This window comes from Bos javanicus, chromosome 20, assembly GCF_032452875.1.
Source record: "Bos javanicus breed banteng chromosome 20, ARS-OSU_banteng_1.0, whole genome shotgun sequence".
NCBI classification, from domain to species: domain Eukaryota; kingdom Metazoa; phylum Chordata; class Mammalia; order Artiodactyla; family Bovidae; genus Bos; species Bos javanicus.
The window spans coordinates 19,626,452-19,653,677 of NC_083887.1; the positions used below are offsets into that span (position 1 = coordinate 19,626,452).

At 38.5% G+C, this 27,226-nt stretch overlaps 1 protein-coding gene and 1 long non-coding RNA gene across 10 annotated transcripts in view; both read left to right on the top strand.

Annotated features, from left to right (window-relative positions):
- The window catches only part of PDE4D (phosphodiesterase 4D), a 1,603,025-nt gene that overhangs the window by 1,021,083 nt on the left and 554,716 nt on the right, over nucleotides 1–27,226 (top strand). The window lies entirely within an intron of this gene.
- Nucleotides 15,825–27,226, top strand: part of LOC133233327 (uncharacterized) — a 93,075-nt gene continuing 81,673 nt past the window's right edge. The window contains exon 1 of the long non-coding RNA XR_009731682.1: nucleotides 15,825–25,910. This is a non-coding gene — a long non-coding RNA (uncharacterized LOC133233327). The remainder of the gene's footprint in view (nucleotides 25,911–27,226) is intronic.

Consider the following 27,226-nt stretch of genomic DNA (forward strand, 5'->3'; position numbering starts at 1 on the left):
TTTAAATATAGCAGTGTGATCCCAAACTCCCTAATTATCTATTCCCCCCATCCTACCCCTCTGGCAACCTTAAGTTCATTCTCTATGTCAATGAGTCTGCTTGTGTTTTGTAAATAAGTTTATTTGCATAATTTATTTTTTGATTCCACATATAAGAGATGTCATACAGTATTTCTCTTTCTCTGTCTGTCTTACTTCACTCAGTATGACAATCTCTAGGCACATACTTGTTGCTGCAAATGTCATTATTTCATTCGTTTTAATGGCTGAGTGATATTCCATTGTATATATGTACCACATCACCCTAACATGACTCTCCTAGAATGAGAACTTCTCTAATCATCTGCTGCTACTTTTCATGCCAGAAGAAATTGAACCTATCTGTCTGGCATCTGGGTGAATATCCTGGAATTATGGTGTCAAATGGGGCTTTCCTGGTAGCTCAGCTGGTAAAGAATCTGCCTGCATTACAGGAGACCATTGTTCAATTCCTGGGTCGGGAAAATCCCCTGGAGAAGGGATAGACCACCCACTCCAGTATTCTTGGGCTTTCCTGGTGGCTCAGATGGTAAAGAATCCACCTGCCATGCAGGGGATCTGGGTTTGATCCCTGTGTTGGGAAGATCCCCTGGAGGAGGGCATGACAACCCACTCCAGTATTCTTGCCTGGGAAATCCCCATGAGCAGAGGAGCCTGGTGGGCTACAGTTCATGGGGTCACAAAGAGTCAGACATGACTGAAGTGACTTAGCATAGTACATGGTATCAAATACAAAATTTTTTAATGCTTCCAGTTTTATGTTAAAAGTCTATGTATTCTGATTCTTTACTTTTCTCTATTTTTTTTTCTTTAACATAAAAATAGGTTCTTTTTCTCCAAATTTTTGACTTTGACTCTGCTTTTACTATTCTGTCATCTGCATTTTGCTGGTTGAGAGACACAGTCATATAGTGCAGAAAATGCTTTTCTCCCAGCACATTTATATCCAGATAAGGTAGTGGTTTGTTTTCTACCAGATATTTATATGGCTTATTTCCTTCAGGGCTTCACTCAAAAGTCACCTCAGTGCAGCATTTGCTCGACAGCAGCTTGAGAACTAGACTTGATTTCAACTCCCACTGTTGCTATATTTTTCTTTATCTTACTTTCCATAATCTCATATACTTCATAATTTATCTCTTCATTTAATGTCCATATTCCTCCAACTGGAATGTGAACTGGGTAAGAAAAGTTGATTTGTTTTGTTTCCTGTTATATCTTCTGAGCGTAGAACAACACCTTACTATATAGTGGATGCTCCATTCATATTTGTAGGAAGGGAAGAGATGAATTTCCCTTGTTGTAACTCTGCAAGTGGTCATTGTTTAGAAGTATTCCTGAACTTTATGGTTCCTACACAAGTATATTCCCTGTAGAGCCACCAATAACATTCCATATTGATTATACATCATTTTATAAAGAGGTGTGTGGTAGGGACAGTTCACCCTGGCGCTAGCCCTTCCACCTGAGATAAAGTGAGGCACTGCTGGGTTTTCCCCTCTATGAGTTCCCATTCTTTGCCTTGTCAGTTTACACTTGCCTCTTTTTAACCAATTACATTTGTAAATATAGCAATGCTGATATGTGCTTAGCACTGCGTGGCTTCAGTGTTTATTTTCTTTATGTTCACTTTGCTATTTTAGTTCTTTCTTTGGTTAAATAAAACTCCTTTTTCTCTCAGGATGTTAGCAACTAAAGGAAGGGTACAACCAACCACAGTGATTGGTCTGTGATGCCTGTATTAACTCATGTTGAATGCATTAATGGATATAAAAACATACTGACAAAATTAATTCTAAAATATTTCTTATAAATGATCATTGAACTGGAAACATCTGACGAAATGACAAGGCTGGCCACAGTCTTCAACTCTGCTCTATGTCTCATGGCTTTTAGATACCTCGCCAGTTATCAAAGATGGCAGGGCTGACATGTAGAGATGCTCAATACCAGGATGCCAACATGTTAATACTCCTGGTGTGATATCATGGCCACAAGTGTCTACCAGTGTAGGGGGCAAGGAATGATTACATAAATTGCAAATGGACATAAATTGCAAATGGGTATAAAATCAGAACATGTGCTATTTTCAGCAGTTATTACAGCACTTCTTAGAATGGTATAAAGGATCTTATGAATGAAAGCATAAGTCACAACCATCCAAAGTTTCATTTTATAGTAGTCTGTACTGTAAGACTAGATTTGGCAAAATACCTCTTGGTTTAGCTTACTCTTGAGAAACCTTGCAATGCAGTCAACAAGGAACATTAGATCAAAGACTTCTCTACATTAAAAAGTTTATATGTTTCAGAATATTCTTCACTGTCTTACTTGACAAATCTTTATATAAGGGGTTTCTAGAGATAGTAGTTCTGTATAATATTTCATTAAGGTTTTATTTATTAGAGAAAACCTCCCATTATTTAAAAATATAAATGGCAGTAATTTTATACGTTTATCTCGATTGCTTGCTGTCTCCCTCCCTTCCATCCTGCTTTTCCTCTTTCCTTTATTTTACCCTGCCTATATACAAAAAGGACTTGCAGTATTTTACAAAAAGTATAAAATCAATAAAGCCTTTTTTTTTACATTCAGAACTTTAAAAAGGAAAATTGGAAGACAGGGAAGTGGATATTCCAATAGTAAGGGTCACTGTGTTTTCCCTGAAGGAGCTCAAAAATCTCTCTCATAGATACATGGTGGCTAGTCTTAGGGAAAGAAGAGAAAGGTTAGTTGAGAAGAACACAACATCTGTTTCTCAGGGAAAACAGTTTTCCTTGTACTAAACCCTAAACCGTACTTACTTGGGGCATATTATTTGAATAAAGAACAATAAGTACTGCAGTAGTCTGTGTCTTTACCACTATTTCACAGCAAAGCAAAATTCCTAAGACATTGAGATGGCCCCTTTTAGTAACTTTACTTCTCTCCACGTCATAGCTCTCTGCTCTCGGATTTGGAAACCAAAAGGATCTCACTCATAGGATTATAGTATGGTTACAGGAGGGGCTCTTCAGCCAGCAGACACCTAGTATAAAATAAATATATAAAGAACAAGAGAGTATTGAGTACGAAGTCAAAATCAAAACATTATAACATAGGTTAGGAGTTCAATCCCAGTCCTGCCAGGTACTATGAGGCGCTCTATCTCAGATGTGCAGGCCACTACCAGTGTAATGTGATGCTCACAGTTGCTCAAGGGAGCTCAGTGTTGTCAGAATGGCAAGAAATAGCATTAACACTGCATTCTATGAAAGCTTATTTTAAAAAATTACATCAAGGACAGGGTTCATAAATTCTGGAAAGCAACCAGAAAGTACATAAAACTTTAAAATAAGTTTAGAAGAATTAAGAAAACTTAACCTGTATAGTCAGCTCAAGTGGGACCATTCCAATTCCTCCAGCAAATAACTCGAGGTGACCAGGGTTCCGTGGAGCACAGACTGTTCTAGCTAATGAATCTCCTAATAATCATGGCACTAGAAGAAAACAAGTGTGCGATGTTCCATCCCTTTAACATGAGGAGCGAAGACTATGGGCTGTTCTCATTTGCCTTGGAAAACCCTCTTTACACCCCTGGAGAAGGGAAGGGCAACCCACTCTGGTATTCTCCCCTGGCAAATCCCTTGGACAGAGGAGCCTGGTGGATTGCAGTCCATGTGGTCACAAAGAGTCGGAACAGGACTGAGCAACTGAGCACGACCACCCTCATTATGGTTGGGATAGAAGTGGCAGAGAAGATAGAGATTCATTTGCATACCACCTCAGGATCTGAAAATGTCAGTGGTGCCCGTGGTGGACTCCTTTTGGTTCAGTACCTAAAGGCTTGGATGAAAAGGGAGTCCACAGAGGGTCAGGGATCTGACAGATTTTCAACAATTTGGGAATGAGGGCTGGTGAGCAGGACAGCCTTAAGAAAAGAACTGCACTTGGTGAGAGGGGACCAGTGTTTTTCTTTAGCTCTTTCCCCTATCAGTTCAGTTCAGTCGCTCAGTCGTGTCTGACTATTTGCCACTCCATGGATTGCAGCACATCAGGCCTCCCTGTCCATCACCAACTCCTGGAGCATATTCACACTTATGTCTATCGAGTTGGTGATGCCATCCATCTCATCTTCTCTCGTCCCCTTCTCCCGCTGTCAATCTTTCCTGGCATCAGGGTCTTTCCAGTGAGTCAGTTCTTCCCATCAGGTAGCCAAAGTATCAGAGTTTCAGCTTCAGAATCAGTCCTTCCAAAGAATATTCAGGACTGATTTCCTTTAGGATGGACTGGTTGGATCTCCTTGCAACCCAAGGTACTCTCAAGAGTCTTCTCCAACACCACAGTTCAAAAGCATCAATTCTTCAGCACTCAGCTTTCTTTATAGTCCAACTCTCACATCCATACATGAGTACTGGAAAAAGTATAGCTTTGACTGGACGGACCTTTGTTGGCAAAGTAATGTCTCTGCTTTTGAATATGCTATCTAGGTTGGTCATAACTGTTCTTCTAAGGAGCAAGTGTCTTTTAATTTCATGCCTGCAGTCACCATCTGCAGTGATTTTGGAGCCCAAGAAAATAAAGTCTGTCACTGTTTCCATTGTTTCCCCATCTATTTGCCATGAAGTGATGGGACCAGATGCCATGATCTTAGTTTTCTGAATGTTGAGTTTTAAGCCAACGTTTTCACTCTCCTCTATCACTTTCATCAAGAGGCTCTTTAGTTCCTCTTCACTTTCTGCCATAAGGGTGGTGTCATCTGTATATCTGAGGTTATTCATATTTCTTCCAGCAATCTTGATTCCAGCTTGTGCTTCCTCCAGCCCAGGATTTCTCATGATGTACTCTGCATAGAAGTTAAATAAATGGGGTGACAGTATACAGCCTTGACAAACTCCTTTTCATATTTGGAACCAGACTCTTGTTCCATGTCCAATTCTAACTATTGCCTCCTGACCTGCATACAGATTTCTCAAGAGGCAGGTCAGGTGGTCTGCTATTCCTATCTCTTGTAAGAATTTTGCATAGTTTGTTGTTTGATCCACACAAAGGCTTTAGCATAGTCAATAAAGCAGAGTAGATGTTTTTCTGGAACGCTTTTGCTTTTTCTGTGATCCAGCAGATGTTGGAAATTTGATCTCTGATTCCTCTGCCTTTTCTAAATCCAGCTTGAACATCTAGAAGTTCATGGTTCACATACTGTTGAAGCCTGGCTTGGAGAATTTTGAGCATTACTTTACTAGTGTGTGAGATGAGTGCAATTGTGCGGTAGTTTGAGCATTCTTTGGCATTGCCTTTCTTTGGGATTGGAATGAAAACTGACCTTTTCTAGTCCTGTGGCCACTGCTGAGTTTTCCAAATTAGCTGGCATATTGAGTACAGCACTTTCACAGCATCATCTTTTATGATTTGAAATAACTCCACTGGTATTATATCACCTCCACTAGCTTTGTTTGTAGTGATGCTTCCTAAGGCCCACTTGACTCCACATTCCAGGATGTCTGGCTCTAGGTGAGTGATCACACCATCGTGGTTATCTGGGTCATGAAGATCTTTTTGTATAGTTCTTCTGTGTATTCTTGCCACCTCTTCTTAATATTTTCTGCTTCTAATAGGTCCATACCCTTTCTGTCCTTTATTGTGCTTTTATAGTTCCCTAAACTTTTCCACAAATACATGTAACTTTGCAGGCTTCCCAAGTGGTGCTAGTGGTAAAGAACCCACCTGCCAATGCAAGAGAGACAAGAGATGCAGGTTTGATCCCTGGGTCAAGAAGACCTCCTAGAGGAGGGCATGGCAACCCCCTCTAGTATTCTTGCCTGGAGAATCCCAAGGACAGAGGAGGCTGGTGGGCTACAGTCCATAGGGTCATAAAGAGTTGGACACAACAGAGGTGACTTAGCAGGCATGTACACATGTACCTTTGCCCTGTGAGTTTCATCTGCTTACACCCTTACCCCCTCAGAAATTTAGAAATAAAATACGTTTATTCAGATGGTTACATACTGTTTGTTTTTCTTTATCCCTGGCATCATTCTGAATGACTGTGTTGAACATAGAAACAAGATCCTGAAGTTCTTGCAGTCAAGCTTGCCAAGCTTCTTTGGGAAGATGAGACCTGCTTCTATTCAGGTGTCCACATTGTTTCATGGTTAACCTTCCTGACACAGTTTCAGTTGTGTTTCACTGCGTTCCTTCCTCAGTGGAGACTGGGAAGAAATGATGTCTAAGGAAAACTGCCCATCTCAGAATTAGAAATCATAGCCTTCTCTTTCAAATGTGAATTTAATCACATTTCTTTAGATTTTATGCATATTGTTCCCCAAGATCAGCCATGTGTTGTTATTTTATTTTTTTATTTTTGGACATTTCTGAAAATATGGTGATTAAAAGTTTTGAGCTTGAGTTAAGTAGTCTGGGTACATATTCTGGCCCTGTCACTCACCAACTGTATGACCTGGGGTGGGACAACCTCTTTTAAGTGTTAAGTTTTCTGTTAAATCAGGTTTTGGGCAATCATGGTCCAAACCATGGTCCCTATTTTAAAAGATTGTTGTGAAGTTTCAAGAAGATGATGTTGCAAGTAAGGCACTTAGAACAGTGCTTCACATGTTGTAGGTAGCTTATGAGTTAAACATTTGATGTGTAGAGCCAAGTCAATGGAAAAAACCCTGATGCCGGGAAAGATTGAGGGCAGGAGAAGGGGATGGCACAGGATGAGATGATTTGATAGCATCACCAACTCAATGGATAGGAATGTGAGAACACTCCTGGAGACAGTGAAGGACGGGAGCCTGGCCTGCTGCAATCCATAGGGTCACAAACAGTGGGACACAACTCAGTGACCGAACAGCAGCAAGGACACATTAGCCATTATGTATTCTAAGAAAGCAGTTGAGTCAAACTTAAAACAATGGCATGATCTACATAATGGGAACAATAATCACTTGTCTGTAAGATGGTGTTGAAAATATAATAAGATGGTTCCTGTAAAGAACTTCTTGCCCCTAGAGCTTGGCACCAGGAAGTGTAAGCTACGCCGTGTCTCCTCTGCTCTGTCCCTATGGTTGTCAGTTGCCCTGAGTAGCTGACATTATCAGTGGTAGAGCGCATGTGTATATAACCTAGCATTACGCCAGGTATGTGGCAAGTGCTCAAAAAACTGTTGCTATTATTGTGTTCCATACTTTGCTTCATTTGTTGCCAGCTCTGTAAATAACAGAGTGCTCCATGAAGGAGGAGGGAAGGTTTAATTGTTTTAGAAGCTTTGTTTCCTTCGGTTTTGCTTTGTAATGTTTGCCTTGTCTTTTTCCCCCTGCCAAGCAATAGTTCCTGAAATATTAGGTATAATTTATTGTGTTATGTTCATCTTTCTCAGTAGCATTAAAAATATTTTAAATTTCTATTTGAAAACTCTCATTAAGCATTCATTTAAATGTTGCTCAAAATGTTATATAATATAAAAAAAGTACATGTTCTTTCTGAAATTAGTCCTGAAAAACTCTTTGGATACAGATCCAGGCAGTGAGAATGGAGAGAAACAGCTGAAATGTGGTTCTGTTACGTATCTTACTACTGATTTTGAATTTTGTAAAACACCTGTTAAATCACTTATAAGGGGTGAAGGGATGTCTGTGCACTCTTTTAAAGCTGGAAGTACCAAATTACTCCCTGATGAATAGGAAAAATAATCACAGAGGTGTGTACTGTTGGCATGGAGACATATCTATGAGATGATGGTGTTTCTCTTGGGAGACGGTGAAAACTTGAGAGAGGATGCTTTATTTCTCACCTCCTAAAATGTCTTTCCCAGTTTTCTGTGGTGAGAGAAAATGAGACACAGTCATACCTAACAGTTGGTGAAACAGTTACATATGTATATAACTAGTGTGTGTGTGTGTGTGTGTGTATATATATATATAGATGAAGAGACAGAGAATAAATTTTATTAATTATATATAGCAGCATAATTTTACTAAAATCTTGGTTAAATGATTTTTTGTAAAAATATATGTTTGTATAAATATATACATATATGAATATATGTATATATATATTTGAAACTGAAGTATATAACCTTATAAAGCAGTGTCTGTTGGGAAAAACTTTGGAAAAGTTGCTTTTCCAAAAAGTAGCTCTGCAAAAGACAGAGAATTTCTTTGAAAGTGTTTATAAACACTTCACAAACTTTGAAAAATAAAATTAGTATGTTCCTTAAAATTTTCTGAAGTTTGTCAAAAGAAAGTCAACTTTATATTTATTGTATGAACTAGATCTAACTGTAATAGAAAATCTTAGTATTAAAGGGATATAATCCTAATCATAGTACTAATAAATAGAATTTAGCATTTTGTTAAAAGATTAATGCTTATGTCAGATAGGAATATTCTGTACATGAACATGTGGTTCTTTGTGGGGAGTCTGCTCACAGAATCCATCATATTAATAGATTAATAGAGAGCAAGAGTTTTGTAATGTCAGATGTCAGAATTTGACTAGCATTTAATACCCATTCATTGTTTTAAAAAGCAAAACACAAGTGAAATAGAAGCAGAAGAATATAGTGTGTATCTCAATGGCCAAGAATATTTTATGTGAGTCATTTCTATTAAAAAATCCTAATTATAAGCTCTATTATGTAATATTAAATATTTTTATGTACTATTGTATGGAAAGTTCTTGATAATATGATTATTTGAATCATAAAATATAAAATGTTAACTGATTCTTTGTGTATATACATGAAAAAAAGAATTAGCTGATTATTAGAAATAATGCAGAGTAAGGCAACTAAATACAAAAATACATGTAAGGAAATCATTAGCTCTTCTATAAAAGAGTAATATCAGTTATAAGTTATAATGAAAAAAGTAAGCTACTGTTTAAATAGCACCACATTTCAGTCAGAAGAATGTACTGTACCTGTGAATGAAAATAATAAATCAGAAACTTTTTATAAAGGAAACATATTGTAACTAAAAGAAAACTCAGAGACAAAATAATATCTCATACTAATTGTGCATTTAAGAACCTTATCCATTGCATATTAAATCATCTGTTAATTCTATATAATCCTATGAAGTAGTTAGTATTACTATCTTAATTTTACAACTTTGATAACTAAGATTCAGAGAAATTAAGCCCCTTATCTAAGATCATAGAGCTGGTAAGAGCGGAAGTTAGGATTTGAATCTATGTAAACTATTTCTGTACTTCAGTCTTAATTCACTGTGCATGGGAAGGCCTGTTTAAGACACTAAAAATGTCATTTCTGACCAATTAACTTACATAATTGATTCAGCTATACTCAACACCAGTGAGATATTATTTTTAATTTTGATGAAATGTTTCAAAAGTTTATCTAAAGGGATAAATATATAAGAAAGCAAAAAAATTGAAAAGAAGCACAGTGGGTGAAGGGTAGAGACATGGAAAACTCACCTTTTCAGAAGTTATAACATGTTATAAAAACTCAAAGAATTGAAACGGTGGTTTAAGTGAAAAATAAAGATCATTTGAAAAGACCGTAGATTCCATATAAGAGCCATGTGTATTTGTGTAGTGAATGTATATACTTACATATAGATGTACATGAACATACACTCATTGTGTGATTAAAGCAGCATTTTATTCAATGAAAAAACAAATAGTTATTCAGTAAATAGTGTTGAGATAATAATTATTTGTGAAAATAATATAAACTTAGATCCCGTCCTTATGTCTTATATAAAAATATATATTATGAACAGTGTGGAGATTCCTTAAAAAACTGGAAATAGAACTACCATACGACCCAGCAATCCCACTGCTGGGCATACACGCCGAGGAAACCAGAATTGAAAGAGACACGTGTACCCCAATGTTCATCACAGCACTGTTTGTAATAGACAGGACACGGAAGCAACCTAGATGTCCATCAGCAGACGAATGGATAAAGAAAGCTGTGGTACATATACACAATCAAATATTAACTCAGCTATTAAAAAAATACATTTGAATTAGTTCTAATGAGGTGGATGAAACTGGAGCCTATTATACAGAGTGAAGTAAGTCAGAAAGAAAAACACCAATACGGTATATTAATGCATATATATAGAATTTAGAAAGACAGTAACGATGACCCTATATGCAAGACAGCAAAAGAGACACAGATGTATAGAACAGACTTTTGGACTCTGTGGGAGAGGGAGAGGGGGGGATAATTTGAGAGAATAGCATTTGAAACATGTATATTATCATATGTGAAATAGATTGCCAGTCAAGGTTTGAAGCGTGAGACAGGGCCCTCAGGGCCAGTGCACTGGGATGGAGGTGGGATGGGGGTTCAGGATGGGGGACACATGTACACTCACGGCTGATTCATGTCAATGTATGGCAAAAACCACTACAATATTGTAAACTAATTATCCTCCAGTTAAAATAAATTAATTTAAAATATATATATATTAAAGTTTTAATGAAAATAAAATACTGTTATTTATTAACATCCAATTTTATTAAAATAATGAAGATGTGTGAAATCACTGTTAAATATAGGTGAATACTCATTTAATTTCAAACTGGGAAGGTATTTCTAAGCCTATCACCAGAGCTGGAAGAAATTAAAATATTTTACAAATGTGTATATTGAAAAATTAAATATTTATGTACATCAAAAAACACCATAAATAAAATGTAAAGGCACACAACAAAGTAGGGAATCTGTTTTGAACATTATTAAAGGGGCATTAACTTTAATGTGTCAATACTAAAAAAAAAATCTCTAGCAGTCAGTAACAAAAAAGGTGACCATATTTACAGAAAAATAAACACAGTCAATTCATAAAAAAAGAAACACAATTTACCAATAACATGAATAAAACTCAAAGAAAAGCAAATTAAGCAACAGTAGAGAAATATGTTCTCTAATCAAAGTGTTAAAGATTAAATAGCAAAGCCAGATAATACCAAGTATTGATTCAAGTTGGGACATTTTTATTTACTAGTCATAAAAGTGAGAATTTGAACAGCCTTTCTAGAAGAGAATTCAATAATAATTGCCAACACCCCCCCAAAAAATACTCTGAACCAGCAATTTCTCTTCAATTTGACCTAAAAAATTAAGGATATATGAAAAGATTTATCTCCATCATTTTTTTATGATAGTTGAAAACTGAAAATGGATCAAATATGCAGTGATGAGGATTAGTTTAACATATCAGGATAACATACATATGATGGAATACTGATGGATCAACACAAGGATGATCTTTAACATGGCAAATAGTCATAGTATGTTTTTAAAAAGTATATAAACAATGCTCTTTAAGTGAGAGACCTCTTTTAAGTTTAAGAACTTTATGTATACAGCTATATATATATAGTAATTCGTAGTAAAGCACCTGGAAGGATATTCTAAAATACTAACTCAGGGTGTTATAGTTGATTTTTATGTTCCTAGAAAAATGATCTGTCTGAGACTTAATCTCTTCATCTGTGAAATGAAAGTCATCTAGATTAATCCTAAAACCTTTCAGAAAAAGTGTCTTGTAATTCTAAGGACCAATGATAATTAATAATCTTAAGAAAATACTTAATGCTTTCTTTCTGTTGAACTTTGTAGTTAATAGAATAGAACCAGGTTTATCCTGAGCTATCCCTTGTTTTAATTAAAATTCAGGTCCTAATGTTTGTTTATGAGCCTTTATTGTGCTTTCTCTTATGAATGCCTTCTTGTGTGGTATGAGGTGGAGTGGGTCGAGTTGCACTAAACTTGGGTACATTTCCCTATAGAATTCTTAGAAACAAAAAGAAATCTTGTTAATATGTAATATACATTTTAGAGTTTCATCTACCATTTGGAACCCTACCAGCAGTTCTTGGTTTTGGACAATTTCTTTAATTAAAATTCATCCGGAGAAACTGTAATGCTTTTTTTCGATGCTTTAAAAAAGTCTTTTCGCTAAAGAGAGATGTGTGTGCTTTAAAAATTGGTGGAAAATGATTGTTTTTATTACCTAATGAACATTGCTGTACTCTTATTTCTGACTAATAGTGAAATTACCTAGAAAATGATAAGGACTACTATTTCAAGTGGTTATTCAGAACCTTATTGTGCTAGTGAAATAAAAACATACTCAGTTTTAATTCGCTGTTAAATACTCAGCAGTCACAGTGGTTGTTTGAAGGCCATGTACAGTGGTGGCCAAAGTGGCTTTCGAAAAATGCTTTGCCTCATTCTTGCTGAATACAGGTTGCCAAGTGGTAAACCTGGCAGACGTCATGGACTTCCAAGAGGGAACATATTTTATTTGCCTTGCACCCCCAGAGGATTTGGCCAATTATTGCTATTTGTTTAATGTTGGTGTTGACATAGTGCCTTTGCCCTGAGGAGCCCCAGGTGCTTTATAAAATTAGTCAGCAATTCACATCACAGCCTTCACGCCTGAGAGTGCACACTGAAAATAATAATGATTCATGGAACCTAAAGCCATCCCTAACTCATACTTCTGTTTGCCCAGTGAAACAAAATAAATAGGCCAGTTCCCTCAGCAAGCCAGCCGCAAAAGGTTCCTGTGGGAGGGGGATCAGTGGGAGTTCCTCCCTTGTGTAAATAGGTGAACTCTGGTAAGGAAAATTCACCATACACCCTGTGGTGAAGACTGAATGTACTCTTTTCTAGGACCCATACATTCCTCAGTAAGGAACTCACTGTTTTTAGGTCTTTGCTCAAATATGGCTTTCATACTAATACCTTCCCTGACTGTCTATTTGAAAAACAACAAAACATAACAAAACAAAACCCATCATTAACTTAGACTTTCTGGATGTTCCTTTCTGCATTAGTTCCCTCAATAGCCTATGTGGCTATCCAACATATTTACATGGTCTGTCTGTGTGTTCATGGTCTACTCCCTCCCATATTATAAAGTTTATGAAAGTAGACCATTTGTCTGTTTTATTCCAATTATGAATCTTTAACAGGTGTGTGGCACAGAATAGGTGTGTAGTAAACATTTGCTGGGGCTTCCCAGGTGGCTCAGGAGTCAAGAATCTGCTTGCCAAGCAGGAGACATGGATTCAATCTCTGGATTGGGAAGATCCCCTGGCAAATGGCAGGGGGATTGGCATTTGCCAAATGAAGTGGGAAATGGCAACCCACTTCAGTCTTCTTGCCTGGGAAATCCCAAGAGTCAGACACGACCTAGCGACTATACCACCACCACCACAAGCATTTGTTAAATGATTGAATTTTACCCAGTAGTGCAGTAAGAAGCAATTGAATTTTCTTACTGTCAATCATATACGAAGGCAGTAAAAAGAGAGATAAGTAAGAAAGAGTGGACCTTCATCATATCAATAGAACATTTCCTAACATTGAAAAGATCCACGTGGTGAAGTGGTATGTCGATCAGACTTTTCTTCTCCATTAGTTGCAAGTAATAGAAACTAAACATTTAAACCAACAGAAAGATGGCTTATGGAACCTTGAAACTGGAAAATCTAAGGAGTGCAGCTGCTTTTCAGTGGTACAAGGCTTGATTTGCTCATGTGCTCTTGCAATGTGATGAAGGCATTATCTCTCTCAGTCTCTACCCACTCTGCATTGCTGGCTTTCCCTGTGTGATGGCAAAGACAGTTAAAGCAGCACCTGGCATAACATTACCTGCAGTAATTCCAGTGGCATGAGAGCATATTTCCAACTGTCCCAGTGAAGACTCAGTCCTAACTTGAACAGGTGGACTTGGATTAAATGCCAGCCTTGAATCAGTCATGTGACGGACGGGGTCTCTGGGCCTCCCAGTCATGAATGTCAGTTCCATCCTTTGAATGTGGTTCTCCAACAAGAAATTTGGTTTACTTGATCAAAGTAAGAAAGAAAAGGTGGATGACAACTATAATCAGAAAGATAAATCAGATTTAAACAGTTTCTCATTCCAGTGAGGCAAAATACATTTCCAAACCTTTCAGTGTTATAGTTTTATAATATTCAGTAACCATATACTTCACAGCCTAATTGTGTAAATTATGTTTCTATAGGGGACAAAGGAACCTTTTACATTATTTTCAGTGGCAGGTCCTCTCTAATGGTGTACTTACATGATAGTGAGGTATTATTCCTACTTCAGTGAAAAGATAAAAATGTGGGGAAAAAAGCTAAATTTTGGCTGTACAATGTTTATTTAAGGTTTTTGTTACTTATGTTCTTCATAGATACTGTAATAATTCTTATTATCTTACTTTGTCTTATTTTCTGTATGAAGCCTGTTATATTCTAATTCTTTTCTATATGTTTTAAAAAGAGACTACGTAGAATATACTAGATCAGACAAAGAAAAATACTGTATAATATAACTTACTGTGGAATCTAAAAAATATAACAAATCGGTGGATATACCAAAAAAGAAGCAGACTCACAGATATAGAGAACAAATTGATGGTTACCAGTAGGGAGAAGGAAAAGGGAGGCGCAATATAATGGATGGAGATTAAGTCCTACAAGGATCGTGTTCAACACAGGGAATGTAGCCAATATTTTGTAATAACTATAAGTAGAATATAACCTTTAAAAATTATGAGTCATTATATTGTATGCCTGTAACTTGTAATATTGTACATCAACTGTGTATCAATTAAAAAAGAAAAAAAGAAGAATATACTAGAAACCCTAAAATTTTCTGTCCCAAATACTGGAACTTGGTTTGCTGACGTACTAGTACCTCTCTTTCCTATAAAAAATTTGTAAAAGTTCATGGATAAATATAATTCACAGATAATGCTAAAACTTTATTTCAGCCATTACTTCTTACCTCTTTCCACACCAAGAAATACTTAATCAAGACTCTGAAAGTGACGGTATTTGATTTCCACTGTTCATTGTTGGATCTGTAATCTGTTCCACACACTAGTTAGAACTAGAGTAATAATGAAATAATATATAAAAATCAACATCCTATTGTTGGATGGATGTGTGCTGGTGTTCAGTCGCTCAGTTGTATCCAACTCCTTGTGACTCCGTGAACTATAGCCCACCAGCCTCCTCTGTCCACAGAATTTTCCAGGCAAGGATACTGGAGTGGGTTGCCATTTCTTCCTTTAGTGGATCTTCCCAACCCAGGGACTGAACTCATGTCTCTTGTGTCTCCTGCATTGACAAGCAGATTCTTTACCACTTCGCCATCTGGGAAACCCCATCAATGGATCTGCAAAGAATTAACTCCAAGACAGAGTAGTTGGGGGATCAAGGTGTGGCACCATGGCCATGTGAACCAATGTTGTTAGTTATGCTGTGCTGTATGAGAAGGGCATTTCTGATATTAACTTTAATACCAGGACTAACTCAGTAGTTTAATATGAATATATACCAAAACATCCACCTAGATTCAGGAAGTTGCCCTATTGATTGAATCAACTAATTCAGTGTTTTAAAAAAAAAAAAAAAAAAGCTTTGGGTGGTTAGCATTTCTAAATTAGTGTTTTTCTTAGACATGAGGTTCTAGTAGTTCATCTTTCTTTGTTCCTCTGAAATTGTGATTATTTCTAAGTTGTTGGTTTCTAGGTAAAAGAGAGGAGATGGGGAAAGGAAGATTTTCTTCAGAAATCCTTTTCTTTCATGGCCCAGTTGAACTGGATTTGTGATTGATATCCATTGATGTCCCATCACATCCAATCCAGTTGATAAGAATTCCCAGTATTTTTTGAGGGATTCGTTTTTGTGGTGGGAGAGAAGTAAAAGGCTTACAATATTCATGTGTCCTAACATTTCAACAAATAATAATGTCATAGTAAATTTATTTTGTTGTTGTTGTTCAGTTGCTCAGCCATGGACTGTAGCACGCCAGACTTGCCTGTCCTTCACTATCTCCCAGAGTTTGCTCAAACTCATGTCCATTGAGTCAATTTATAAAAATGAAAAAAAGCCCAGCTCAGGGCTGTACCAGGACTTTTGTGAGCCTCTTTATTCATTCAGTTCAGTTCAGTTCAGTTCAGTCGCTCAGTCGTGTCCGACTCTTTGCCACCCCGTGAATCGCAGCACGCCAGGCCTCCCTGTCCATCACCAACTCCCGGAGTTCACCTAGACTCACGTCCATCGAGTCAGTCATGCCATCCAGCCATCTCATCCTCTGTCATCCCCTTCTCCTCCTGCCCCCAATCCCTCCCAGCTTCAGGGTCTTTTTCAATGAGTCAGCTCTTTGCATGAGGTGGCCAAAGTACTGGAGTTTCAGCTTTAGCAACATTCCTTCCAAAGAAATCCCAGGGCTGATCTCCTTCAGAATGGACTGGTTGGATCTCCTTGCAGTCCCAGGGACTCTCAAGAGCCTTCTCCAACACCACAGTTCAAAACCATCAATTCTTCGGCGCTCAGCCTTCTTCACAGTCCAACTCTCACATCCGTACATGACCACAGGAAAAACCATAGCCTTGACTAGATGAACCTTTGTTGGCAAAGTAATGTCTCTGCTTTTGAATATGCTATCTAGGTTGGTCATAACTTTCCTTCCAAGGAGTAAGCGTCTTTTAATTTCATGGCTGCAGTCACCATCTGCAGTGATTTTGGAGCCCAGAAAAATAAAGTCTGACACTGTTTCCACTGTTTCCCCATCTATTTCCCATGAAGTGATGGGACCGGATGCCATGATCTTCGTTTTCTGAATGTTGAGCTTTAAGCCAACTTTTTCACTCTCCACTTTCACTTTCATCAAGAGGCTTTTGAGTTCCTCTTCACTTTCTGCCATAAGGGTGGTGTCATCTGCATATCTGAGGTTATTGATATTTCTCCCAGGAATCTTGATTCCAGCTTGTGTTTCTTCCAGTCCAGCGTTTCTCATGATGTACTCTGCATATAAGTTAAATAAACAGGGTGACAATATACAGCCTTGATGAACTCCTTTTCCTATTTGGAACCAGTCTGTTGTTCCATGTCCAGTTCTAACTGTTGCTTCCTGACCTGCATACAAATTTCTCAAGAGGCAGATCAGGTGTTCTGGTATCCCCATCTCTTTCAGAATTGTCCACAGTTTATTGTGATCCACACAGTCAAAGGCTTTGGCATAGTCAATAAAGCAGAAATAGATGCTTTTCTGGAACTCTCTTGCTTTTTCCATGATCCAGCAGATGTTGGCAATTTGATCTCTGGTTCCTCTGCCTTTTCTAAAACCAGTTTGAACATCAGGAAGTTCACGGTTCACATATTGCTGAAGCCTGGCTTGAAGAATTTTGAGCATTACTTTACTGGCGTGTGAGATGAGTGCAATTGTGCAGTAGTTTGAGCATTCTTTGGCATTGCCTTTCTTTGGGATTGGAATGAAAACTGACCTTTTCCAGTCCTGTGGCCGCTGCTGAGTTTTCCAAATTTGCTGGCATATTGAGTGCAGCACTTTCACAGCATCATCTTTCAGGATTTGGAATAGCTCAACTGGAATTCCGTCACCTCCACTAGCTTTGTTCGTAGTGATGCTTTCTAAGGCCCACTTGACTTCACATTCCAGGATGTCTGGCTCTAGGTCAGTGATCACACCATTGTGATTATCTGGGTCGTGAAGATCTTTTTTGTACAGTTCTTCTGTGTATTCTTGCCATCTCTTCTTAATATCTTCTAAGATAATCTAAGATGGATTATATTAATTTCATTTCTGATTTTAAATGAAATTAAAACATTTTCTTGGGCTCGTATAAGTTTTCTGGGCCCTGGGCTGGGTACCTACTGTGCCTGGTGGGAGAAGCTAAACTGCCTTTGTTATAGCTAAATTGGTTACATTTTAAGCCAAACAACTGTCTTCTGCCTATTGTTCACCTTTTTAATTTGATTTTTTTGGTTTAATAATTAACATTAGTTCCTCCAAGTAGAATAAGAGCAGGGAGAATGGGGACTTGGAATAAGCTAGAATTAGGCTTCATCAGGGAAGCTACTCCTAAAAATCAGTCACAGGTTTGGTGCCTGCAGTCTCTTTTCACAGGATTTAAAGCTATTTTACTAAGTTTGTCAAAATCCATGTTCTTCAAAGGTTTATGTTTTTAAATGGCTGATGCTGTGAAAGGAAATGCCATCATGATTGTGTTTACATTATGCATTGTACAGGAAGGAAAAACTAGAATTTTTCCTGTAGAGAGCACTTATAGTTTTACTGAATATAGTTTTTCAAAGTAAAATTGATGTTGGAATATTTCTCTTGTAATCCAGGTGAGAAGCCAATATATGATTGAATGAAGTAAATGCTCATTTTTGTGTTTAATAAAAACTCTGATTCTTCTATTCAGGCTGATTTTTATCTGTATCTTCAATTTCCACTTACCTATGGTTTGGGGAAATAGAGATAACTTGGATACCTAAATTCTGTCTACAAGTATTTCTTGAGAATCTCTTGGTCATTAACTCTCTAGAATGAAACTGGCTAAACTAACCTCAACCGCCATTCTTTTACCAAATGTCAGATAAACTCCTAACATTTTTTGCTTGGTAGGTTTTGAAATTTGACATTTCTGCATTGAAGTCCAGTGTTGTTTTTCCTGGATGCATGGCTTCTATTTACTCCTGACATTCCTAGTTGTTCACCAGCTGCCAGCACTGTTCAGGACGCTGAGGGTAAAAAGGTGAATAAGATGCAATCCCCACCTTTAAGGAAATCACAGTTTACAAGGAAGATAGGCAAGTGTAAAGCTTATGAAAAGAATGATAAAAAATGCTGGGATAAAAGGAAAGTACATGAACATCTCTTAAGTTAGGCTGTTTCATCAAGTAAACCTTCTTGGAAGGAGCAACATTTTGGTGTATCTTTTTTTTACCACTGAACCTCTGTCGTTCTGTCTGTATATGGACAATAACCTGCTAGGTTTAGAGATGAAAATGTATAAAAGTTATGTAGCATCAAGCCTGGGACATACTTTTTGCACTTCTGCCATTACTTATTTTATTATAAAAAGCATGTCAAAAGGAAAAGATGGAAGACATGCTGATTCACCCATAGACAATCAATACCTGAATGAAAGAAGCAAGACTGCATATGGTTTATGTTTTATAAACTATATGTATTCCCGTTTCACTAAGAGAGACTGTTAATACATCCATATGTATAATTTGTTCCAGGTCTACAAATAAAGGCTTTGTCTGTTCCAAAGCAATGATGACAAAAACAAAACTCAGATGTTAACAATCAAAATTTTATTTTTTCATTCATATATTTGGTTGTGATGTAGAGAGTGCTAGAAAATTAAATACTTCATCTTAGAGTCAGTTTGTGTTTTTTTCTTTTCTTTAATTTTATTTTTCATTGAAGTATAATTGATTTACAGTGTGTTGATCTCAGATATACAGCAAAGTGCTTCAGTTATGCATGCTTATGTCTATTTTTCATGTTCTTTTCCCTTATAGTTTATTACAAAATTTTGAATATAGTTCCCTGTGCTATACAATAGGTCCTTGTTGGTTATCTATTTCATATATAAGTAGTGTGTATGTTAATTCCAAAGCCCTAATTTATCTTCCCCTCTTTTCCCCTTTGGTAACCATAAGTTTGTTTTCTATGTCTGTGTGTCTATTTTCTATATTAGTACATTTGTATCATAAAAATTGTTTTATTTATCATATTTACTTTTAGATTCCACATATAAGCAATATAGAGTCAATATGTTGAAGGAAATGAACTAATACTTGGGAGTCATCATCGTGCAGTACTCATGCTGAGAAACCGTGCCTCTGTTCTGCCTGTAGACTGTTGACCTGGATGGTAGTTAGCCTTAGGCCACCCATTGACACTACAGATGACATTTGAAGAAGCACTTGTTAATCCAACTTCCTGACAGATCACCTCCCCTAAGTAACTCACCATGGAGACAGCATTTACTTACTACCTTAGGATCTCCCAGACTAACCAGCCATTAATAGCACAGTCTGACACTTCCGTAGTGGCTCAGTGGTAAAGAAGCCACCTGCCAATGCAGGAGATGCAGGTTTGATCCCTGGGTCGGGAAGATCCCCTGGAGAAGGAAATGGCAACTCACTCCAATATTCTTGCCTGGGAAATCCCAAGGACAGAGGAGCCTGGTGGGCTACAGTCCATGGGGTCTCCAAAGAGTCTGACACAGCTCAGTGCCTGAACAACAGCAGTGGCTCAGATTACCATGCGGTGGTCGGAATCGCTCTCTGTTGCCCTGAAAGTAAGTAATAGCAGTGGGGCTTCTTGTTTTACCCTCTCCTATCTATGTGGGATCAGCAAAGACTGCTTCTCATCAGTTTCATGTGGCTCGATTAGGTTTCTCTCTCATGCTGACATATTTAGAGTCACATCCTGGGATCCTTGTCCCCTGAGTCCCGCTCTAAAATCCAAGTAGGGTAGGAATACTCAGGACTGGAGTTGGTGAGAAGCACTTTCCCCATAGCCCTCCTCTCTGTATACACTTAGAGACCAGAAAAGTCTGCCCAAATCCAGAGCAACTGTGGCCTTTGGCAGTCTGGTAGCGTTTGCCTGCTGGCATGGGTAGAACTAACGTCACCTGGGTAATTCAGCCTTTGGGATCCTTCTTCCATGAATGAGAGAATCCCAGGATTGGCTGCCAATGGCCTCTTCCTTGTGCCCAGTTTCCTTTGATGCAGTGTGCGGAATGGTGACGGTCCATTTCCGCCCCACCCCACTCCTGCCATGAGAGGATTTATGGTCTGCATGCCCCAGTTGTGAAGCTGGCCTGTGGTCTTTTGCTGCCGCAGGCCTGTGAATGTTTAGAATTATGTGTTTATATTTCCAGGGCTACGGTTTGAAAGTCGAGGGAGCAGACAGATAGCAAAGAATTCACAGGTCAAGCTGCTGTTGCTTCCTCTTTGGAGGGCTCTTTCTCTGCCCATATTGTCATATCTAGATTCCTGTGGAGCTCTGGCTTTCTGACTTCCATTTCTTTGATTAGATGCTTTCAAGTGGATTTTTCTGTAAGAAATCCCCATAGAAGAGGTGTTTACATGATGCGATGGGGAAGTGGAGTTTGCCTGACCCAAGGAACCTCGGAAACTTTCCCGTAATGAAAAGGTCTGGCTTGTGGGTGGGCGCCCTTCCATCCAGACAGACGGGAATGTGACTCGGCAGCCAGGAGACACATGGACTTGTGACCACCGGGACAGGCACCTCACTGGAAAAATCCCAACAGCTGGGCCTGTTCAGTTTTTCTGAATGTACTAGCAGGCATTTGATTGCTTTCAATCTACACTAGGTTTCTTTTATGTCATAGCCATTGTTTTCCTCCTCAAGAATGTGGATGCCTTTAATAAAACCCTTTTGCCTGCTCCCCACCCCCCGGCCAGGTTGACATAAATATAAAAGTGAATTTCACTTATCAGTGAAAGAAATCAACATGACTTTAATGAGACCATTTCTACCTTCTTTGGTTCTCCCCTTCTAAGAATTCAAGTAGATCTTTGCACCTAAATGGATTCTTATGGACCTTTAACAATAAACATGAACTCAGTGTTGTTAGAACAGTTGCCAGAATAGGCTCCTAAAATTCAGGTGTTATTATCGCCCACCCCTGTCCCTGCTCCATCTTTGGATGAGTTCACTGCCTCCCAGTCAGTCCCTGAGTACAGAATCGTTTATTTCGGTGTCACTTCATGACGAAAGCCCAGCTGGCATTAGCTCAAGTTATGCAGCTGGCTATTAATTGAAGAAAACTTCCCTGTCACTCCTCAGTCAAACACAATCTGATTCAGCAAATCCTTTTCGCTCTCCTCCCTTCTATTATACCAGAAGAACAAACGTAAATAACTCCCACTTGGCTCAACTTGTCATGGATTGTAAGTTAGATGGCAGCATGCAGACTGATTACATTAATGCTTTCTGGGCTGCTCTTCTCAATTGATTTTTATTTCTAGAAGAGGTTTGGACATCTCATTTCTGAGGCCTTATAATGTTGTCCAGTGAAGGAAGTATTATTGTAGCCTGCCTTTGCTCTTCTATCTTGCATAGTTAGTTTTCAAAGTCATTTCCACAAAATTTCAAATTGCATCACCTGTAGGGTAGGTACTGGCCTTCTGTGAGTGGATATTCTATCATGCTTGACTGGGCTTGTGTTTTTATTTTAAACAGAACTTGGTGAGAGATTTGTTCAGGATTTTAGAAATATATAAGTGTGTAATATGTAGCACATGGTATGCCAAACATTTTTGATGCGTGCATTTTACAATTAAAATGTGAAACTACGTGGTGTGAGGAGATGATAAATGTGTTAAAAAATCATGGTAACTTTTCCATGAAATAAAGCTCTGTGCAGAAATGACATGGGAAAGTTCTTACAGGAGTGCTGAAAGAGTACATCCATTTGGTCCTCTCTGGATACGAGAGTTCGTCCATTATATTATTCTGTAGCAACATGTTTCAGCACCAAGGACATCTTCAGTGCCCTCCCCACCCCAATTCCTGTCCTTTGTACAATGTGCTTGCTGCCATCATTATTATGCTCTGAACCCTAAACATGAACTTGTGAAAGTGAAATGAAGTCGCTCAGTCATGTCTGACTCTTAGTGACCCCATGGTCTGCAGCCTACCAGGCTCCTCCATCCATGGGATTTTCCAGGCAAGAGTATTGGAGTGGGGTGCCATGGCCTTCTCCGAAAATAGCCTCTGGGTATATTAAAAAAAATTTTTTTTTCACTGTCATATCATAAATATAAGAAGGTTGGCTCATTCCTGATCTCCCAAAGTAAGAAAATCTACTTTAAAAAATAAATTAATGATTTTTGTAGTAAGAACTATGAATAACATTTAGTGAGTAGGGATCCTTCAAATTAAGGTAAGAAAGTCAACAAATACTCAACACAGCTCTGCTCTACCTTCTCCAATTTTGTTCGTTTCATGACATTAAGCTACATGTTAACACACTGTTTTCTAAGGTTCTTTATATAGGGAAGACATGTTTTGCTTTCTCATTTTTTTATGACTTTCAGGAAGCCCTCTTAATTCCTTAAAAGGTACTGTCATTCTGAAAATCTCAAGAAGCCTAGCTACATATTGTACTCACAAAATTTTGCTCTGTAAAAGCACATAAGCTGACTTTTAGGTAATACTTGAAAAACAGTTGACGCTGCCAAGTGTGAATTCTTCATGTTGACACTTAACACTCTGACCTGATTCAAGGTCATTTTTCCTGGAAGGTCAAGGTCTAGCCTTTCAGGAAAGATGCTACCAAGCAGTGAGGTATAGAAGGAGGAAAAAAATAAAATCACAGCCTTTTCTTCTCCCCTCAACTCTTCTTTCATGCTAGGGGGTTGGGGGATAACAAGTCTTCTGTGAATAAAACTTAAGAATGCTCTTCTTTATGTAGTGAAGTGGTACACACAACCCATGAACTTAGGACAGCAAAATTGTACCTTGTTAGGACTTAGGTGTCTATAAGGGGCTCAATGGGATTTCAGCAACAGGTACTGAGAGAGAAATCAGAACTTGACAGAAGGAAATGGAACTTCGGTGCTAAAAGAGACCTGGGATAACTTCCTTGTCCCTCGAGATTGGTCTTGTGACATTAGAGGAACAATATCCAAAGGGCATTGGAGAACCTGGCTTAAATTAGGCTTTCTTGGATTATAAGAGATTCAGAGCTAGATCTGGCAATAAAGCCTCGTATGAAGCGCTCGTAATTTGAATGTGTGATGCATGTTCTAGTGTCCATGAAGTGGACCTTAGAGGTCTGGGTAATCTGAAAGAGGAGTTGGTTACACAGGAGCCAGAAGTCACAGCTGACCTCTAGATCCAGATCTGAGTGGTGTGACCTAGTTGCAACTGATGTTCTTAGAATGGATCCCTCCCTAGAAGGATTCTTTCATGAACACAGATAGGCTGGGGCTGCAGTGTGTAGACTCAGCTGAAGGCTTTATGAAGTTCTAGAGGCTGATATGCCTGCAAAATGGAAATGATGCTTTGAGGAAATGGTTGGTGTTAAAAAACAAAGGCAGTCATGTTTGTTGGCTTAAGAATTATATTCCCTTTCTATACAATGCTATATTCCCTCTATAAAGAGAGCTGTCTCATGGGGAATTCCTTTCCATTTATAAATGGGCAGACAATTTAAATGGAAAATGTTTTACTAGTTTGGACATTTTTTGAGTATAAAACCAGGGGTTTAAGTCCTAAAATGTAACTGTATATTTATATTGTTGCCAGAATCTGATATTTATAGATGGGAGGTTAGAGGAGGTTATATTCTAGTAAGAAATCTTCTGATTTGTTTCCTTCATTTGTAGGAGCAATCTCTGTTTTGGTAACATTTAATTTATGAATTTTGGTATCATGTTCAGTTCAGTTCAGTCGCTCAGTCATGTCCAACTCTATGCGATCCCATGGACTGCAGCATGCCAGGCCTCCCTGTCCATCACCAACTCCCAGAGTTTACCCAAACTCATGTCCATCGAGTTGGTGATGCCATCCAACCATCTCATCCTCTGTCATCCCCTTCTCCTCCTGCCCTCAATCTTTCCCAGCATCAGGGTCTTTTCAAATGAGTCAGCTCTTCACATCAGGTGGCCAAAGTGGAGTTTGAGTGTCAACATCAGTCCTTCCAGTGGAACACCCAGGACCGATCTCCTTTAGGATGGACTGGTTGGATCTCCTTGCAGTCCAAGGGACTCTAGAGTCTTGTCCAACACCAGTTCAAAAGCATCAGTTCTTTGGTGCTCAGCTTTCTTTACAGTCCAACTCTCACATCCATACATGACCACAGGAAAAACCATAGCCTTGACTAGACGGACCTTTGTTGGCAAAGTAATGTCTCCGCTTTTTAATATGCTGTCTAGATTGGTCATAACTTTCCTTCCAAGGAGTAAGCATCTTTTAATTTCATGGCTGCAGTCATTCATCTGCAGTGATTTTGGAGCCCCCCAAAATAACGTCAGCCACTGTTTCCCCATCTATTTGCCATGAAGTGATGGGACGAGATGCCATGATCTTAGTTTTCTGAATGTTGAGCTTTAAGCCAACTTTTTCACTCTCCTCTTTCACTTTCATCAAGAGGCTCTTTAGTTCTTCACTTTCTGCCATAAGGGTGGTGTTATCTGTATATCTGAGGTTATTGATATTTCTCCCAGCAATCTCACTTCTTTAATTTTTATTGTGCATCACACAATACTTATAGTTACATTTTACAGATAATGCAATGAATTAATTAGACAGAGTCCCCTTTCTGAAAGAACCTTCAGAAAGTGGGAGCTTACATAGTCCTTTGAAATGGTCACAGTAGGTGTGCCTAATTTCCTCAGAAGCCATTACTAAGGGCATCCTTTTCTTTAAATTATGAGACTGTTTACTTAACATGCTGCTGCTAAGTCACTTCAGTCGTGTCCGACTCTTAGCGACCCCATGGACTGCAGCCTATTGATGCCAAAACTGATGAGCATTAAAACTCTGAGACATCACATCTTTCTAAGAAGAAGATTGAAAGAGAGAGGCTACAAGACAAAAGTAACCCTCCTCCCAAGCCCAATTCACGACAAGGTTTTCACCTTGCTCTTCTGAGCACAGTGCTGTGACAGACAAACCTACAGGCAATGGAAGCCTTTGAAACAGAGCGATTCCACGAATGTCACATCATTTGTGGATTTCACAATTAGTTCTGCAGTGTTTAAAGACGATGACTTCAAATTGCTCCTTTAAGTTGAGGCTATAAATGGTTTAAATGGGGGAGGATGTGACAGGATTGAGCATCTTCCCCTTCCTTTGTCCTCTGAGAATTCAGAATGAGCAGCCACCATTATGTAGCAAGAAGAGAGAAGGAACTAGAACTTGGAATGAGTTTCTGTGAGGCCCTCATTGTTCCAGGGTATACTGAGGGCTACACTATCATCACATTAGACAAATGGCTTCTCCTCCTGTGCCAGCTTAATTACCAGCTTGGCTTCTGAACAAAGAAATCACAGTTGAGGCAGAACGTGTTTGCCATTGAAGGTAACAGTCTTAGAGCAAGCTTCAGGTTGTTTTCCATTTAGTTTTTTATTATTCAACTTGCAGAAAGAGACCTCTTCTTTTTAAGAAAAATGATGTACTCTTATGTCTCTTAAGTTTCAGTATTGGGTGCATGCTTCACATCAGATCAGATCAGATCAGTCGCTCAGTCGTGTCCGATTCCTTGTGACCCCATGAATCGCAGCACGTCAGGCCTCCCTGTCCATCACCAACTCCCGGAGTTCACTGATACTCACGTTCATCGAGTCAGTGATGCCATCCAGCCATCTCATCCTCTGTCGTCCCCTTCTCCTCCTGCCCCCAATCCCTCCCAGCATATGCTTCACATAGTAGGTAGCAAAACTGAGTTAGATGCTGATGACCAAAAATAAGCAGGAAGGGTGAGTGGGCTAGGACATGTCAAACTGTCATGTTAGAAATACATAGATGGAGACAATGTAGTTGTTTACCATAAGCTGCATGAATCACTTACATTTCTAAGTGTGGTCCCCATTGACATCACCTGAGAACTCCCTAGAAATGCAAATTCTTTGGTCCAGTTTCAGGCCTAATGAGTCAGAAACTCTGGAGGTGGGCCCAGAAACATGTGTTTTTCAAAGCCCTTAGGAGATTCTGATGTGTGCTAAAGTCTGAGAACCACTGCCACAAGGCGTATGTAGAACAAAAATGATTCAGCAAATGAATTATGACAATATTTAGAAATTTGAAGAAACAGGTAAATCCATAGTGTTTTTTTTTTCCCCTTTAATCAGAATTCTGTGTTTGGAAATAAGGGTTTGAATTTTTTCACCTTTTTTTTTTTTTTTCAGTTGGAAATTAAGAAGTAAACAGGGAGGTGTGTGAGTGTGCGTGTGTGCTCAATTGTGTCTGACTCTCTGCAACCCCATGGGGAGGTATGGTGAGGTATTCATGTCATTGTGTAGGATTAATGGCGTTTATTGTAGTGGAAAAGGGTATATCTCATGGAAAAACTTCACTCATATTCTGTCTAGACACATATTCTTTTTTGAGGCAGGAAACACAAAAGAAAATTGGCTTCATCTAGTTCAAGGAAATGGTGTTTTAATTCCGTAGAGAAATAATTTCATTTTCTTGGAGAAATGGGTAGACTGATATTAGTAATTTAATTTTCTTAAGTATAAGATGGTTGCTACAGTTCTTACCAATACTAAAAGAAGCAGGGTCAAAGTTAGCAAATGATTGAATTTTTTGGAGGGGGTGGTGATAAAACGTGTATAGTGGGAAGGTAACTTTATAATAAACTGTAACTAATTAGCCTGTACTCTTTCCTGTAGTAC